The following is a 19,721-nucleotide window of genomic DNA, read 5'->3' on the forward strand; positions in this document are numbered from 1 at the left end:
TAAGCTAACTGATATCAGTAAAATGTCAACAATGCCATTCATACTGTGCAGCCTGCTCAAGCAACTGCAAGAACGTTTTCATGCACTGTGACTTCCTGAAAAGGAATTTTTGAGAAAAAGAAATAAGTGGAACCCAATGAGGTGTGTTATTAAACAATCGGCCATTTTGTGTTACAGTATCATGTGCATTCTTCCTGGATTTCTAGCATTCCATCGCCACATTTAGAGTCCAAATTCAAAAAGCAGATGAACATCTTCACTATGCTCGCTCGAGTCACATGGCAGATGTCATTTTCAGCTGGCGACACCCTGAAAATGACTTATCTCGTGTTTGCTTCCAAATTGAAGACACTTTTAGGTGAAGAGAGGTTTACTAGCGGAAAGTTAGCCGGGTGGGGGTGTGGTTGCTTACTGTATGCAGGTCGTGGAGTGCGGGTGAGAAAGGAGACGGCGTGGAGAGAAAACACAGCAGCCTTTCAGCGTATAAACTGTTTACATGTGTTTGTACACAGTGATGTCTCCCGTCTCCTTGTGTAATGCTCCAAATTGTTGTCACACAACTGAGTAAACACATGCTAGCATAGCTTGTCAAAGGGCTTATGGTAAGCTCCTATTTGCGAACTAAAGTTGGGTTCAGAGCATTTAACATCTCACGGCTGCATTCACCTTGAATAAGACACAAATTCAATCATAAAAATGACATATTGTGATTAAAAAAAATACTTCAAAGTAAGTGCATATATATTTAGATGAGCAGGATAGCTTGTAGCATATACAGTTAATGATGAGTAAAATTGATTCCTTCATGATTTATCTCTGCTGTCTGATTTTCACTTCCGGTTTTGGGATGTTTTCCCATAGATGCTATTGTACACGTCTTGGGACTCTGAAATGTCCTCCACGGCAAGAGATGCTCACATTTAAGCCATCTGACTAATTTAACGCGGTGTGGCGGCAGTTGCGTGAATTAGCGCCACCGTTGCATTGAAATTCTTTTGAATACGCTATGTAAACACTAGCTCTCATTGCTAAATGCTAAATGTGATAATTAAGTGAAAGCTGTTAAATTAAAGCTGAAAGGTCAGCATTTCAATACATTGCCTAATGTCAAATTCACTGTGTTGTATGAAGACAAAATCACAACGCTATTAGGCCAAGTGCAAAAATCAAATCGATAGAGACAAAATATAAAGAAGACATGTCGTCTGATTGAAGTGAGTTTGTTTTCTTGGTTTTGTAATGTGATTGAACCACACACAAAAAAATCGGCCTGCTCTACATCTGATTCCTTCGGTTGATTAACATAAATAAACGTGACGGCACTGATGGAGACAGAAGGTTGGAGGACGGGAGAGATGTGGACACATTTAGGACAGCCAGCTCACTAGGTGAGATGGAAAATAATCATTCACCACCTAATTTCACATTTACAGGATGTCAATGACACACTTTATCGAAAATTATGCAACGGATCGAGAGAAAAAAATCTTCTGTTTGACACAAAGGGCTGACTTCTAAAGCCGCTCGGAGGGGGGAAATGAGAAAAAAAAATTACTTACAAGAATAAAGCCATCGAATTGATAAAGACTGTATGAAAATAAAGTCCCCAAAATAAGAAAGAAATACTGTATATTTTCTTGAATAAAGCAATTCTATCATCTGGAAAGATAATGAAAAAATTGTGAGGAAAAAGGGAAAAAAAGAAAGCCGTATTTATGGTAATTATATACATAAGAGCTAGAGACCTCATTAGAATAACAAAATTATGTGTATGTAGGGGGAGTTGTATTTTATCCCCCCAAAAATGTAATATTACAAGACACGGAAGTGAAGTGATGGTACAAGAATAAAGGAGTCCAAAACATTTATAAATTTATGACAAATTCATAAAATAAAGAGGAAGAAAAACTTGAAATTAAACCAGATTTAATTTGTAATATTCCAAAATAAAATCTGCACTATAAGTCAATTTTCAAAATTTAAAAGAAAAGTAATTCAATTTTTTAACAATTTAGCTGTAATAAGCGAAAAATAAATTTTGTTAAAATAAAAAAAAGAGAAAACATTTAACATATGTATTTTTAACTTGGCATTTTACTAGAATTAAGTTACACTTTTGCATTGTCCTCTGTGTGGAAATTTAAATTCACTCATTAACGTCACAACTTATTTTCTGCCTCATTTCTTGGACCCACGTTTGTAACATGATGACTTTCATCTCATAGCAATGCAACTCGTTTTCCGTGGACGCAGCATGTGTCCTCCATGGCTGCGAGCGAGGCCGGGCTGTACCGAGCATGTTGGGCCTTGATTGTGTTTAATTTCATGCAAATGACGACATCATTCCAGCAATAGGAGACAAGACCGCTGCGTCACGTGAAAGTTAATCCGCAACCGTTGGACGTGGAGAAATGTGCTGCAGGTGTTAGAAACCGACATTCCCTTCAAGAAAACTTCCTGACACAGACAGACGGGCCAGCGTCTAATTAGTTCTGGAGAAACGGGAATCTTTTTTTTTTTTATGATTCGTCCTGACTGTGTTTTCCATTAAAATAGTTTCCAGTGCAAAAGCCTCAGGTAATACCTGCAGGAGGCTCTGCCAGAAGGTCGGCCTGAACTCCAGGCACCTCTTGTGCTATTGTTCTCTCAAGCTTAAAAGAGGCATTTCATTCCTGCTTTCATCCAAAATGGAGAAAAAAAAGGGTCTCCAGTGGTCGAAATTAGATGAAGAAAAAATGGGGACAAAGGACGCTCCCTCACGTGTACCTCAGTACATACCGTAAGTCAAATTTTAGAGCACATCGAAAGCAGGCCTTAGCCACAAAAAGCAAGAGAAGAAATTTATCGAAATAAAAACCATGAAGACGTCAATCGTCATCAATGAAGCATCAATCGCTAAAGCTAAATGCTATCTCAGCTCTAAACAAGCCGATAGAGATCCGGACGTCACGTGACTATTTCTCTGAACGGCCCCATGGCAGGAAAGTAGCAGCACAATGACGAAGAAAGATAAAACTAGCATTTAACTTTCCGCACAAGAGCATTGACACTCACGTTGATGAAAAGGACATGATTTACATTTTTCTTCTTCAACTCGACAACGCTGCTACATGGAATTATCGCCTCTCTTACACCGGTGAGTGCTTTCAAATCTGATCATACAAAGGCTTTACAAGTTTGTACAATCCAAATTTATTTCCTCTTTATGTGTGGTCAAAATGCCATCAAAGTTAGCAGTTTCACGCAAGTCTTAATTGGCAGTGTTATTTAGGTACGTTAGCAACTTAGCATCTGCTAATTCGACCGATGCCGCCGTCATTTATGCCATAAAAAGCCTTTATGGTTAGTTATTAAATTCAACTGTGTAATATCTATTAAACCGTAGCAGCCCAAACGAACGAAACGGATTATTTCCCCCGCATTTTGCGTGTGCTAACACAGGCAAGTTAGCATCTGCTGATTCAGCCACTATATCAAAAGTGCCCGATCACGTGTTTTGCCTTCATTTAAAACTACATCTACACGACTAACTGATTCAGTAATTGACTTGTCTGGTCCACAACCGCTGTCAATCATTGTTAAAGTGTACTCAAAGTGGCAGATGCGTTTTCTATGCTGCCAAAATGGCTGCGCTAACGCCCATTTTGGGATGTATGACGACAACGTCCTCACCATTATCCAACGTTTTTGCTCTGTCCTGACAGCTATCAGAAAATGGCTCTGCTGTTTGCCTCGCGCTGCTCATGCATTGTAACATTGCAAATATACAGCTAGAAAGCTCAGCTTGCATTGTCTGACCGGCGACTGGCAACCCCAGTGAATAGTAGGACCACATTTCCCATGATTCTTAGATGCGAAAGCAGGAAATAGTTCTAGTGCCGGTCAACGCCTGCTACGTAAGTCTGTCCTGCTACCGACTAAATGCGGATGCGGATGAGAACGCAAACGTGTATTTGGAAGGAATTTAACAGTTACATTAAATCACTATGACAACTGAGTGACAATGTTAAATATCCGCAACTTGACATCCACTGCAAGTGGGAATCTCGGAGTTCCTTTTAAATACGTTTTGCGCGGGCCGGTCTCCTGCATCTATCATGCAGACTGCGCAGCTCTCTCTCTGCACTGAATTTAAAGGGAATGAGGGGAGCCGCTTTTATCGGTTAGGAGTCGGCTGCATTCCCTTCCACTACAGGGCAAATGGCCACTTTTTCCTGCTCAAGTCGAAGAAAATACCAAAAGAAAGAAAACTCCACAAATGTGCACAGTTAAATTGCGGTTTGTGTTAGACTTGCACTGGGGCACGAAAATACGGCCTAAAGAGTAAATCCTATGATAGTAAAAGTAAATAAATAAATACAATTAATTTTAACTCTGATACAAAAAATACAAAAAAATCTGAAAGAAATACTGCTACATGTTTATATTTTGTTTAATATAAATTTGCCTTTTTTTGTTTGAAATGGAACTATGCCACCTAGTGGCCAGGTGTGTATAAAACACTACCCTTAATAGTGTGTCTGCAGCCTCATGAACGAGCCCAGCCTGATTGAACCAGGTGCGCTGATTAGGAGTGTGGAAACTTTGTCAACAACGCCTACAGGCTGCTTTTTCTGATTTTGATTTAGTGGCTACAGTTTATTTTAAACATAGTATTTTGGATTTAATACCTTGTGCACGCATACACACACATACACAATTATATGTCACATACATACACACGTCTGAACAAAGAAAAGGTCAAGGAAAGACAGAGACTGAAGTCATCTGAAATAAGTAAGTCAAACAAATCTTTTATGTCTGTGGAGCATGTTGGTGTAAAATCCCCCCCAAAAAAATGAAATGTGGATCTTGCTGGCCTTAATTAATTGTTGGAAAGGAAATTAAGGCTACAACATGTTGTCTATTGAGCATTGCAATTTGGGAGTTTCTGAACGATCTAAGGGCCAACTTCCTTGCCAATCTCAAGAAGGAGTCATGCCGTATCCCCCACATCATCATTTCCTTTCTGCTGGGTCATTTCAGCGCACAGCTGTGGCAATTGGCCACTCCCGGAGCAGCTATCATGTGTGTTTTAAATGTTACACAGGATGGACTCATACATGTCCATAATAGATCTCAATGTTAGTAAATCACTCAAAACATGAAATGTTAGGAGTCTCGCCAGATGTTGTAGACAGGTTCACCTGTGCAGTATAAGAGATGAACTTGCGTTATGTGGAGACGAATGTGTGCATCTCATTTGCTCTCTTGAAACCTATTAGATCAGCGCAGTTAAAAAAATAAAAATAAAAAAGTGGATCTCATTTTAAATGAAGAAGGCATCGTAATTGTTTTTCCAGTAGAGTCTGACGTGTGTGGTTGCGTTTTTGTGTTCCAGAACTAATACGTTGAGTTGCTACTTGACATATTAGTGGAATTAAGGACAATCTTACGTTATGTGGAGACTGTTTATGTTTCAGGGAGTTATGCAACTCGATAGTTCTGCTGAGTATTATTAAAGATGGATCTCTTGTAGACCAGCATCTTTAAGAAGGCTTCTGGTAAACGCCGACACATCCACAATCTTGTGTCCTTGTTTCTTGCTCTTTCGCAACGTTTTTCCCGCATGCAACATTTGTGGTCGCGTTACCTGAAACAACACCTGGACCGTTGAACTCATGCTGCTGCATGCTTGAACTTTCTTAAAGGGCAACAATTTTGTCATATGGGAGATGTTAACAGGGTTAAGGGTCCTAGAAATTGGATTCAGTGCATACTTGAGGTCATCTCTGCTTTCATTGGTGTCAAAGTTGACACGACCCCTGGTGATTATCTCATTGCAAACCGGAATGGGAACAAAAACAGCCTCAAATAAGCAGCAGCACTTAACATGGCTTTGAAATTTTGTGTAACTTTTTTGTTTCGGGCAGCAACAATTATTTTAATAACCAATTAATTTTGATTATTACGGTGTCAATTAATTGATTCATATATATATATATATATATATATATATATGTATTATTTTATTTTTTTTAACACATTTTAATTTGCATCCCTATATTCATCATTGTTTCAAATTGACCAAATGTAATGTCAAAATGTTAATTATTTAAGAATCACATACTGGTGTTGACAATTGTTTTCCAAAATAAAAGCAGATGTTTGCAAATATCAGGCCTACAGAATCAGAAATGTGCTGTTGAGAAGCTCAATTCCAAGAATTTGGAAACGTTTTAAAATTAAGATCTCTAAAGATCAAAATAATTATTGATTATAATGACAATCAATTAATTTTTTATTTTTTTATCTATTTTGGAAAATGTGTTGGCGAGCCTTGCTAATGTTGCTAATTCCGTTGTTGCAATTCAGCTCATTTGCATATAGCAAGTTTTTCCAGCCATGACCTGGCAGCAAAGTTAAGCAGAGCTGCAGTTTTATCACAGATTAGCAACTAACTGTGTTACCAATGTTGTATCTTGTTACAACCGGTTGCTAAATTGTTGAGATTAGTAGTCAGGTGTGGATTTGTTTGATGATGCAAACATCCACAAACTGCAATTCAACTGCTTGCTGAGAAAACGCAGTCCACTCTAGGTTGATTATTTTCTATTATAACTATTGTTATCCGTTATCGTGGTAATAAAAGTCATCCTCTGCATTTGTGTGCCTGCAACCACCTCACAAAAACGGAGAAACTTGAATAAGCATGATACAAGTGGATGAATACAAGTGCTGTCATTTTTTATAATTTGTGTGCTTTGACAGACAAATGTCAGACTTATTTTTAAGACAAATGAGAATTGTTATAAATGTCTCGTTTAACAAAGGCAACACTTGTGCTCAATCATTATATTGGGGGTGTTAGAAAAAAATCGATTCGGCAATATATCGTGATATTACAGCGCACAATTCTCGAATCGATTCTATATGCGGCCGAATCGATTTTTAAACATCAATTTTTTAATGGAAATATTCAACAAAACATCTTACTTCGGGTTAGGATTCACACTTTAAGCATGGAAGAATGTTATATTAATGGAACATTAATCCTTAATATTTTATTTCAGTGCTGTTCAAACATGAAACAGACTGCAACCTGTTTGTTAAATACAATAGCTCAGTTGTAAGCCTGAAGTTTCAGATAAATAAATACATTTTCACACAAATCTTACAGTGTACATGTAGAAGTTTACTGATTAGTATTTTCTAAACTTGAGTAAAAATTTTTTTTTTTATAGATTTGTATCGGGATTAATCGGCATCGAATCGAATCATGATACGAATCGAATCGCCAGGTACTACGCAATTCACACCCCTACATTATATGATTACTTGATTACTGGCAGTCATCTCCACAGCAGATCTTAGCTAACTTATTTTTACACATTACAAATGACATAAGGTGCATCTGCGAAATAAAAGAAGGCAATTTCACATTGCCCTTTAGTCACTGGAGTAAATATCAAGTGTTTTATTACTGATTGTTTTCTCGTCTTCTATTCAGCAGTCTTTTTACACTTCTGTGACATTTAAAAAGAAAAAAGGAAAATAAATTCCACCTGGAATTTGTGGGGCTGATCTGCAACGCAAATCACTTTTGCAGCTCAGTTTCAACTTGCTGAGTCAAAGATCACGTTTTTTTGGCATTCCAAAAAGTTGTGAGGCTTGTCGCATTTCTGCATTTGTGTGCGCGCTTGTGGTCCTTGACATGATTGAGAGGCGCCCGTCTGGACGCGATTATGCGTCCCAAAGTAGTGAAGAAATGCAGGCCTAATTGTAAGCAGCTGACCGCCGGGCTCGCAGTGGACACACTTGGGGGGAAAAAAAATAAAAATGCAACGCACCTTTCAAATGCCACAAACTGGCTTTTGTCCATCAGAGGCCTTTCTCTGTTTTCCACATTCCATCATCCACCAGACGTATTCCCAATCGATGCTGCGCGCTAGTTTTGATGTGTCGTGTTCGCTTGGATTGTTTATTGTCATTTGACAGGTTAGTGTGTAAAGCGCGGCCTCCTGATTACATCGACTTTGTTTGGGCAAACCACCATCTGGTTCCCATACGACTGTCAGGAGTAACTTACCGCTGGCCGCCAGCCACAACATATCAGCCAGGAAGCCGAAGGGCCCGCTCGCTAATCTGCGAGATTCCCCACGCAACAATGGACGCTTCATCCTACAGCCCGCCTTTTGTGCATCCAGTCTTATATGCGCCATTTGGATCGCTTTCCACAAACGTATTCAGTCCACTTTGAGGCGAAAAAATGGTCGTCACAGGAGAAAAGTTTCCAATTTCAATTTGGTACAATTACATTTGCAATCGTTCCAAGACTCCAAACTATCAGCATCTTTTTTTATTAACTATACAGGCTGTGTTATAAGTAACATTTGTAATCAATCAGTTAAAGTAGCACTAAGGAACTTTTCAACCTTGATCAATTATTTTCATAACTCTTCGGATGAAACATCGACTTAAAACTAGTTGACTGGTACCTTTGCCATGGCCTGAGGGGGGCGTGTATCATTTTTACCGGCACTAAACAACTTTGAGGAGGATGGTAGGAACGCTGCCACACAAAAAACTACAAATGTGCTGACGGCTTTATGGCATACGTCACTTCCCCATTTCCCCATTTGTTACAAAGACGGATGTCAATTTGAATGTCGACGCACGATTACTGCTTTCCTGGCAGGAGCTGAGAAACAACGGAAAAGTTTTGTCTGACGTGACAAAAAAAGAAAAAAGGAAGCTACATTGGCCCGGATTTCACTCGCTGGCGTGAGCTAAAAAAAAAAACGACGCAATGCGCTTGTCCTTATGGAAAATGTGGTCTTCCTTCAAACATAACAATACCACTTTTGTCCATTTGGCGCCGCCATAATTAACGTAAACTGAAAGTTTCTTAGTGTTGCTTTAAAAGCATTAAAACTGTAATTATCAAGTGAAAAAACATCCATAAAGGAATACCTCACAATTGTAAGCCAGACCACTAAATCCATTGACGCCAGCAAAAACCTAAGCAGTACCATTTTTTTTTCTCAAACATTTCTAAAGAAGAACTTACCATTTTCTGATTTTATGACAGCTGTAAAAATAGTCCAGCACAGAACTCTTAAAAATAAAGCGTCACACCTTAGCAAAATCATTATGTTCCCTTTAGAAAAATGTCTTCCCGGATTCCCGCAGAGTCACTGGAATAGTCGCCTCCTGCGGTCCAGCACGTTCTGTGGATACGTAGTGCGACTGCTGAACGTCACCCTTGGCTCCAAATGGAACCTCGCGTAGTTTGAAATGACATCCAAACAAACGAACGAAAAATTGAAGAGCTCTCATTTCAGGCTCTCTGAGGATTTCTGAGGCTGCATCAATGGCCTCCAAATCAAATATAGCATGAAAACAATATAGGAAATTTTAATTCGTAAGTCCACATCTCACACACGACGACTATCCAAATCAAACCAACAAAGAAGCTCCTTCCAACAGTCGGTTTTCTTTAGAAAAGTGCGAAAATTTAATTCTTCCCGTCCCTTTTCCCTTTGAGGGAATCTGGTTCACATCAAAGTGGGAAATGGAACACTCTTGTTTTCTTTTCTTTTTTTATGGCTGATTCACCAAGAAGATCAAAGATGATTTATTTTTGTATGTTTATATGAGAATAATTGGTAGAGGACGGGTTCACTTGGGAGGCTTCAACCCGCTTGGAACCTGTTGCTCATCTCTTGAAGTTTTACAAAACCGCCTAGTGGCCAGGTGTATAATCACAGGCAGATTCACCACATAATGTGCAATGCATTGGATTGATATTTTCACATTATTTCTTGATAAATTATCACAAATGTGTATATTAAAATATTGTGTATAAATTCACCTTAAATAGTTGCATCATCTGGCATGGCAAGTTGTGTAATTACGTTTTTGTGTCACTTTAGGAAATGGCTGAAAAAGGCAGAGGACCGTAAAAGTACTGATGGGACAAGGTAGAGGGATCCGAAGATGCTTGTGCTGATTGTTGGATGATGATTTTCCTCATCAGAGTTGTAGGTTTTAATTTCTTTCATGGACACAACTTCTCACACACTCTTTCACTCAGTAATGTCAGCGTATGAAATAATGCCAGAGCAAGATTTTATAAAATGTGAAGAGTAGGGTGTCAAAATTAGTGTGTGGATTTTGCCACAAATTTTTTTAACAGGTGATTAATGACCGCCCCTTACCTGGAAAGCCTGTACACTACGTTCATGTCAAAATTTTGCAGGAATAAATTTAATAATTGTGCATATATTTGTGGAGACTAGGGTCAAGTTGTATTTTACAATTTAAAAAAAAATTGCAGAATTTCACAAGTTACTTCCTGTTAAATATTGGATAGCTCTTAATATGAAAAGAAAAATGCACTGCCACCAATGTCTTGCAAATGCAATTATGCCATCTAGTGGCAGAAAAATGACCAACACAAATCAATATCATACTTTTTTACAGTACAGTACATCTTTGACTAAATTTTATGAATTATGAAATTGCTGTATCATTGACTGAAAGATGCAGTCATATTTCTATTAGTTTAACATTTTTGTTCCACTTTTATGTTAATAAGAGTATAAAACTTAGAAAAAAAATTTGTGTATTGTTTATTTACAACAGATATCAAATTTGCGATTAATCGTGAGCTAACTATTGAAATTGTGCGATTAATTGCGATTAAAAATTGTAATCACCTGACACCCCTAGTGAAGAGACAAGGAGACACGCATGAAAAAAAGAAAAGAAACAAAACTAAACCTGATGAAAATGATCAACAGAAACACAAGTCCTGATTGGTGTGAATGCGAGCGTGAATGTTTGACTCTGTAACTGGCCGGCGACCAGTCCCGGATGTCAGCTCAGACACAGCCCCTCTGAGGACAAGCCGTACTGTATAGATCATGCACGGAAAATGCGCGAAATGCCCCTTCCTCGCTCTCCTTTCCCGCCGCCCGCTGCTTAAAATATGGCCACCTCCACTTGTAAAATCCCCTTCGTTTGGGAATTCGGACTGGACGCCAAACCGCACAAACGAGTAGGTGATGTCACGGTGGCTGCGTCCGCTCGCCAATGCTTCTCAGATGCTCTTTTATTGCTTCTGTGAGGCCCCGGCAGAGCATTTTGTCCCGTGAGGAGGAAGCGCAACGTGTGCGTCTGACTGCGTGTTACGTAAGCGCCTCGCACACAAGGTAGCCTCTGGACAAATATTCATCACACTTCAATTTCACACGTGAAAAGTGCCCACCTACCGCATTCATGCAACACCTTGCAACAACAAGTGTGAGGTTGTACATGTTGGAATGACACCAAAAGCTCGATTTTCAAAGGCAGACAGACACACGTGCGCATGACATCAAAACAAGCACTTGTTCATTTGTCCTGGCAGGGCAGGTCTAGTTTACCATGTTTGGGATTTTGGCAGACCGAGGGCATTTTTTTGCACCTGACAATTTGGTGACAGAAATTAAGACTACATTATTATTTATTTAGACATTAGACCAGATAAACGGAGGTCTAAATTGTGGTACGGGCAAACAAATTCAGCTCGATCCCTCTGACTCATTATCGAAATTAATTAATTATTGTTATTGTCATCATTAATATATTTCGAAAAACACCGACCTGACCGCAGGCGCATTGTCACACACGAGTGGAAGGTAGTCACATAACATAATAATAATCATCATAGTAATAATGCATTTTATTTATAAAGCGCGTATCAAAAGAACTTTTAAATGTACTTTACACATGCCAATTTCTTTTATGGACTCTAGGGCTGTGCAGATCGATCCAAGTATTGACAGAATCAATACTAAAGTGAGCATCGGTATCGTATCGATACCAAAGAGCTAGTATCAACCCTTTACATTCTCCCCAAAACCTTGCAGTTCTAACCACATTTTGTAGGGAGGGGAGAAAAATGCCTCAAAAGTTGCACAACAGCTCAAGAGTTTCAATGAATCGTTTTTAAAAAGTAAAGATCTCAACTTGAAGGATACAGTATTTGTTACGGTTTGTTCTGCATGTTGTTTTACAGCTCATCAAGCTTTAACCGCCGGATATCACAACAAGTGCCCTTGGGAATAATAATTACTGCGCTGTGTAATTCCCGGAGCAAAAAGAAAACAGGCTGACTTCCATTCATGTTCGTCTGGGATATAGTCTCGTCCTCTGAGACCCCCGAACGCTGTTCTTATTACCGGCCGATGCCGAGCAGACTATTATGCAACCGCGGCCAACCGCTCACATTGCAGAAGAAACCATTTTGGCCATGACATCACTCCATGAGCTCGTTGAGAAAGAATGGCCGCCAGAAAGTGAGGGAGTACAACAATGTTAGTTTATCAGCGTTTGTTTTGTTTACCGTTCACGCTGACCCTCGTGCCGTTCCGTGCCGGGAGTTTGTGGAACATAACAACGATCACCAAGACGCCGTACCAAAGATCTCGCTCGCTGATGCTTGCTGACAAATAACCATCTGTTCTGCTCCGCTGCCAAAGGAGCTGCTCCGAATCGAACCCTGATTACAATGTCCATTCCAATGTCAGCCTCCCTGATAAAGGCCAAACCACAACCACCTCCTGGAGGGCATCGCGTGTTCGGCGTCAGCGGCACACTGTAGCATTCGTGTAGGATGGAATCACACCACACATTTTGAGAGAAATACGTTGAAGATGCTTTAGGAAAGGAATTGCGGTGATTTTTAATCTTATTAGTCATTTATCAAAACTTTTCAGGCAATATGTATAAAGGTCAACCCCTGTTTACCTTAAAGTTGCTTTTTGTAATCATTTGCCCAAAAATATCTTTACAATAGCCTTTTTATGTGACCATTCACTGAAACAGTTTCTAATTAGTAGATTAACACCTTTGCTGTTCATAATGGCCAATAGTTTTCAGACTGAATTCGGGTTCGAATTTCACACCCTGTCTCTGCGGCTGCGGCGTCCCGTGTTCATTGTGTACGTGAAGAAGGGAGTGTGTGGTTTCATTTTTAGGCCACAGGTGGCAGTAGGGATTCGAAATCCAACTTTCGGCGTTAAGCAACTTTAAAGCGTAAAAGCAATTAACAATAACAATAGCGGATTTGACTACGGTTTTACAAAGTGCAAAACGATGAAACATTACCAAGGAGAAAGCAAAGACTAAAATAAATTCAGCATAAAGTAATTTAGCTCAACATAAACTAACGTTACATAAACTTTAGTCATTTAAAGCAATGTTACGTATACGGTATCTCAAGTAGAATAATATAGCTTAAAGTAATATAACATAATGTATCATTAACTAATGCAACATTGTTTAAAGTAACAACATTAAGCAATGTAAAATAATGTCGCTAAAGGACAGGTAAAAATAGAAGTCATGTAACATAAAAGCAATTTAACATAACGTGAACTGATTTAACTCAGTTAACTCCCGTAAACTTACATACTCTATACTAAGTAAAACACGTAACGTAGCATTGTCAAACGACGTAATTTGACATGAAGAAGTAACTCCCTGAAAGTTATGTCCATTCAAGTAACAAATAACGCGACGTAATATTGCGTCATGTAACGTAAAGTCATTTAGCAAAAACGAATTTAACAATTCATATAACGTACAGTAACTAAGTAGTACTAAGAAATAAATCATAATGTGAGGTGACAAAGCAAAGTAAGCTAATAAAGCTAATCATCAGAACAGAAATGTAAAACGACAGTAAATGCAACACAGCACAGCGTAAACGCATGTAACGTAACGTCTCGTGACATAATGTCACTAACTGTAGCTTAACGTAAATGTAATGTAAAGATGCGTAACTTGGCAAAACAAAGTAATGTTGTGTAACTTACACATAAATGTATCTTTAGGTCAACTACAGTAAAGTGATGTATAGAGTAAGGGAAAGCAACCTTATATAAACAAATACAGTGTTATGTAAACTATCACATTAAACAAGCAATCAGCGTAACGTAAAGCTGACGCAAAGCAACAAAAGACTAGAAAATAATTAAATTTAGCATCGTGTATGTGCTGCCCTCTGGTGGACAAAGTGGTGTTTGCGCCCTTATATGTTTTTTGACCCTCGAGTGCTACCGTAGTGCATTGTACTCCAAGCAATGCTTCTACACGGCTACACAGTTAAACTAATCCAGAGTGTTGAAGCCTGTAATGTTTAATTTTGGCTCCAGAAAGATCTCTGTCTGTAAGTATATTATTTCCAGTAGTGTTGGCGTGCACTATATTATTTAATCGGATATTAACATAGTGTTTTAAGTTCTAATGTGACATAAATTACTCGGCGCTAGTTAGCATAGCATTCCCACGGTAGTGCCCATGTAAACTAGCATTATGCTAACGGCTAAAAACGATCCCGTTTTTTGTAGGGTTTGCAGCTAATTTTAGTAAATGATACAACTGTATATATTTTTAAACTTTAAATAACATGATTGTAATGTCTCCATATGTTTTGTATATGATAGTTTTACAGTTTCATCCAGTAAATTGCCAAACACAGCAAGAGGCTTCCTGGTATTTATTGGAGAAGCTGTTAGCTATCTGTACAGCTAGTTCCTAAACACTTGTGAATACAGAATAGTTTAAACTAAGCTAAAATTAGCTACAATAATGTAAACTCAGTCATACTGCTAATGTTAGCCCAATTACGTCACCTGATTTTCTATGTATATTCCTTTTTGTTCTCAGTCCCTTGTGTTCTTTTAACAACTCCTTTTGGCTGCTCCTTCTTTTGAAGAAGGAAAAAAACAAAACAAAACTCAGGTTAATTATTTGCTCACTCCCGTCAGCCAATGTGATAAAGACGAAATCATAACAACCTCCTGCAGGGTGTCACATGTACGTAGTTGTGCGTCTGCAGATGTTGATGGAGTTATGTTAGGAAATGTGGTTGTTCGCTTGATTTTTGTGAAGCATCACGCCAAAGCAATCCAAAGACGCCATGTCGCCAGCGCCCGATCTGATTGAACCCTCAAACCAATTTGTTGCTTCAGCTGCACCGTCTCGTCCAACGTCAGCACTTTCTTCTCACTTCAGGTTTTAGCTGCTTACTCGCGACGTTATTCCCGTGATTGCGCTCCGGTCAATTTTCATTTTGCGCCTACTTTTGGAAGAATCAAAGCTCTGTGACGTTTTTTTCCATTGGCCTCTGTGGGAATTCCACTTGGAAGCAGCTTGTTTTTGGATCAATGCTCCTGGGAGAGGTGGAAGATCCAAATTTTCAACAGTTTCTCGTTGGCCTGTTGCTGCAGACTACTTTGCAAATTAATGGAAAATCTCAAAGAAATGCAGAGGATTCCGCTTACTCGACAAATCGTCGTCTGAACATCCCGAGATCGGAGCTACTGTTTTGTTCATTTGGAATTATCGAGGAACTACGCAGCCATCCATTTTTTTACAGCGCTTGTTGTCATTAGTGTTGCTGGTGAGTTAGCGCCTATCACAGCGGACTTTGGACGAGACGAGAGGAACAACCTGGATTGGTCACCAGTCAATCACAGGATACATGCTGGAGACAAACACTCACATTCACACCTATTGACAATTTTAAATCTAGTAGTAAGGATGAACTCAATTTATTGGTGATGATCCAACAGAAGGGAATCAGTCACGGCATAAAGGAAGTGTAAAGATAGCCATAGAACTCGCTTCCCGTTCTCCTTTTGTTAGTCATTGTTTTCATTTTTCTACTCTGTCCTGATTGCTCAGTAGCTATGGTAGCAATTGATAAAGCTGTCTTGTGTCGTGTACTCTTACCTTTTGCTCCATTTTTGTCCTTTAAACCATTTTAAGTTATGTTTATGTTCTCATACTCGTAAAATTGCATATCTTCAATAAAATGTTTTGAACTAAAGTAGGCCAGCCTGAGCCATGAAACTATTGTGAACTATTGTGTGAAATTTGGTATACTAAAGTAACGTAACAAAGTCATACAACGTGAAGTAACTAAATATTACCGAGAAAAAACTAATGGAACATAACTTTACGTGATGAAACCTCATTAGCTAACCAAGTTAGCATATATAAAGTTAGCTAACAAAGTTAGCCTATATGAGTAAGGTAAAGCAACACATTTTTAAAATATTTAACTTGTTCTTGATACTTGACAATTAAAGATGTTTTGGATATCAATTTAAAAGATAATAAAGACAAATCCCAAAAGTTATGTCCAAATAGCAAGTTCACAGCAGGACAATCGTAATTCAATGAATCTCTATTGACAGCACTGATGATTTTTGGCAACGGTGTCACGATTTGCTTTTTACAATCCTCCTAAACTAAAAGGCACTTTGTCATCCGTTGGACCTTCAAGTGTTTCCCCTGCCGAATATGCTGGAAGCATGGCAGATATTTGTTTTACAGTCTCCGCTATGTTGAGTCATCCCAACGGCTCCGCGCATCTGCGTCGTATAAATCAAACTCTGCGAGACATAGAAAACCCCTCGACTTGGCACCGCTAAGAGATAAAAGCATCATGAGCCCAAGTGCATCATTTGGAATGGACAAATTCATACAAAGTGTAATCCGACGGGGGATGCACCTGCAAAAGCTTTGCGTTGTCTTTAAAGCGGGACTTCTTGAAAGCCACCTGACAAATGAAATCCGATGTTTTGCTCTCCACTAAACATCTGAGTGGTCGCCATAGTTGTTAAAAAAAATAATAATAATAATTAAGTTCTCCGGGGTCATTCTCTCGGTGGCTGCAAAGCGAGGCCATCTGCACTCGAGTTGTGGTCAGGTGACTTGTGGTGATGTTATTGTTGTTGTTTTTTCAACCATAAACATCTGCTTGACATTCTGACGAGAGAAAACCAAACCCAAGTTCAGCATCTTGAAAGCAAGTAGAGGGTGAAAATGCTCAAAGGAGCCAAAAAGAAATGCAGAGTTCTCTTAAAAGCAATGATTGTCAAGGTTTGTCTTCAAAACGAATTTCCTCGTAGGGAAATAATGACAATGGAAATCATCTGTTGCAGTTTCATAACATTGAACCTATACTGTAATTATGCAGGCATTTTTCAAAATCAAAAAGTAGTAAAGCTGCTCATATAAGAAAGCGCTTCTCTGGTCATTTTCATGCTAAATCGTTTATTTACATCTATATATCTATATATATATATTATTTTTTTTTCATTACGAAAAACTGGGAAAAAATATTCCATCAAACAGAAAAAACATTAAAAAACTGGGGGGGAAATCAAGAAAAAAAATCCCCAAAACAAAAAACTATTTGAGAAACAAATGGAAAAAAAATTATTCCCAGAACAAAGCCCCACAAAATTAAAAACATTTTTTTAACGTGACACAAACTGATTGCAGTGCGCTCCCATAAGAAAATCTTTATTTTGTATTTTTATATAAAAATAAACACGTAACCTATGTTTTTAAATAAACTAGAAACCTATTTATTTTAAGTGAAATCCAAAAACACTTATTATTATTATTATTATTATTTTTATAAATTAAGTATTTAAGTAAAAAAGAAAAACAAAAAAAAGCCTATTTTATTTCTAAAGTAAACTTTATTCTTGAACATTACTGCTAAAAATACTTCCAATAAAGTCTTGGCAAAACTAGTTGCCATTTTTATATTGAGGCGTTGTCGGCATCTGCTGAATGTAACGAATTAAGATACTTGTAATATAAATGAGTTACTTTTAAAATCAAACAATTAGCAAAGTTACTTTTTAAACCAAGCAACCAGTAAAGTAGCAAAGTTCATCTTTATATTGTGGAGATGCAACTCAATATTCTCACTTCACTGGTGTATCACGACTCATCAGCGTCTTCACGCATCCTTGTGTGTATTTTTCATCTACATTACACGCTCATGAATCATGCTGGCTTCATGAGACGCTTAACGAGAGCGTGCAAAAGGATGCGAGGCCGAGAGCGTCTGCATGCGGGCTCATTGAGACGTCCACCGTATCCCCCTGCAGGCTATCATTACTGTCAAGTGAAGCGCGACCGCAAAGCCAAACCATCCCCGACCCATTGGTTATGATGGCGCATATTTTATTTCGCCCCGGTTGCCACGGATACCGGCGCTCGCATTTCAAACACGGGTGCCCTTTAAACGCTCGTCGATGGCGAATTAAAAATGCACGTCGGGAGATTGATGAGGCCTTCAGTCAAGTTGATGCATGGACCTCTCTTGCGGTCTCATTTTCCTCAGCCGCCGCCACCGGAGTGCCAGGAGGATTTTGAAGAGTTAGCTCATCCAGTTAACAAACAGAAATAACAGCCCCCGTAAGTGCTGATCGTGCGCATTTGAGGTGAACTTTTGCTTCACCTGAAAAGGCTCATCAGTACAATATGGAGGAGTCCCTCAGGGCACTTTTTATTTGGACGCGTCCAAGGCCTCGCTTAATTGTGGACGTGCTTTCTGCGTTTCATCACAACTTTCCGTACCTTTGCGGCAGAGCAGCTCGGAGCAGCTAGTTGAAATCAGTTCCGAGCATCTTGAGTCTCTTAATATGACCTTGTTGTTGTTTGAGTATAGGAACAAGCACCAGATATCTTATCAGGATGGTTTCTTTCCACTTTTGACTGCCGCTAATCAACACAGATCCGGATAAAAGTGCGGATTACAACCTTGCCGATGGTGTGGGATCGATTGCTGATTAATCGCAGCAAGGAGTGCACTACATGGCTGCAACCAGCAGAGGTGCCGTTGTTTCATTCTACTCAGAGCCGTTGATAGAGAGAGTTTGGCCAACTGTTTCAGCAGGGGTAACAAGATGGCGTCCGCATGTCATGTGACCAGCAGTTGACCAATCACAGCGTACTACATATGGACGCCATGTTGTTACCCTGCTAAAACCGAGTTGGCCACAGCGTAGTACTCTATGCTGTGATTGGTCAACTGCTGCTCACATGACACATGGACGCCATCTTGTTACCCTGCTGAAACAGAGTTGGCCAAACTCGCTCTATCAACGGCTCTGACTCTACTAGCATGTAAACGGGATCAGAACCATTTAGAGAGAGATTCTAAAATCCATCTACTTTATCCTCATTAATGCTTTGCCTTCCAATTCAAACACCCCAGAGATCCTCCAATTTGGAAATGGAACATGGCAAACTACGGGCTATTTTTAAAAGTAGAAATAAGTTAACGACTGATACTGAAATAATTGAAATAAAAAATTAAATAGTTTATTTATTTATTTTTATTTTTAGAAACTAGGTTATACACACTCATCCTTTTTCGTTAGTTGTGGGTGTTTAAAATGTGTAAAATTGTATTTTCATTAAAAAAAAACATTTATTCATAAAAAGGTTAACATGTTTTTATATACGTGTGGCCATAAAAATTGCTATCGGATTTAGTCTTTTGCAATCAATTTTCCCCATTGTAAATAATGTCACCATAAAAATGAGGAGAAAACGTTTTTAAGTGTAAAAGATATTAAAGTGTTGCTTATAATTTCAATAAAGCTAAAAAATGAGATGCACTTGTCGTCCGTTGTTAAAAGTTAAGCAAGTGTTTTCTTGTTTAACGCATTCCTATTACTGTGTTTGACTGTAGAAATGCTGATCAGTGATCAATATCAGATTTTTTGCAACCAAGGAAATAATGGAATGCCAAGATGAAACCAAAATGAACTGTACAGCCCAGGCACTGTTTGAAGTAATGATCATAGAAATGTAAAATAGGTTTTAACCACTAATAGTAAAATGTAAAAACAGTCAAAAAACTATATTGATAGGCT

General features: G+C 38.7%; 1 long non-coding RNA gene across 3 annotated transcripts in view; it reads left to right on the forward strand.

Annotated features, from left to right (window-relative positions):
* The first annotated feature begins 14,091 nt into the window (after positions 1-14,091).
* The window catches only part of LOC147164439 (uncharacterized), a 35,624-nt gene continuing 29,994 nt past the window's right edge, over positions 14,092-19,721 (forward strand). For all 3 annotated transcript variants that reach the window (XR_015096618.1, XR_015096617.1, XR_015096616.1), the window contains exon 1: positions 14,092-14,197. This is a non-coding gene — a long non-coding RNA (uncharacterized LOC147164439). The remainder of the gene's footprint in view (positions 14,198-19,721) is intronic.

Source organism: Leptonotus elevatus, chromosome 12 (assembly GCF_054856555.1).
Source record: "Leptonotus elevatus isolate MCC_2025b chromosome 12, RoL_Lele_1.0, whole genome shotgun sequence".
In the NCBI taxonomy this organism is placed as follows: domain Eukaryota; kingdom Metazoa; phylum Chordata; class Actinopteri; order Syngnathiformes; family Syngnathidae; genus Leptonotus; species Leptonotus elevatus.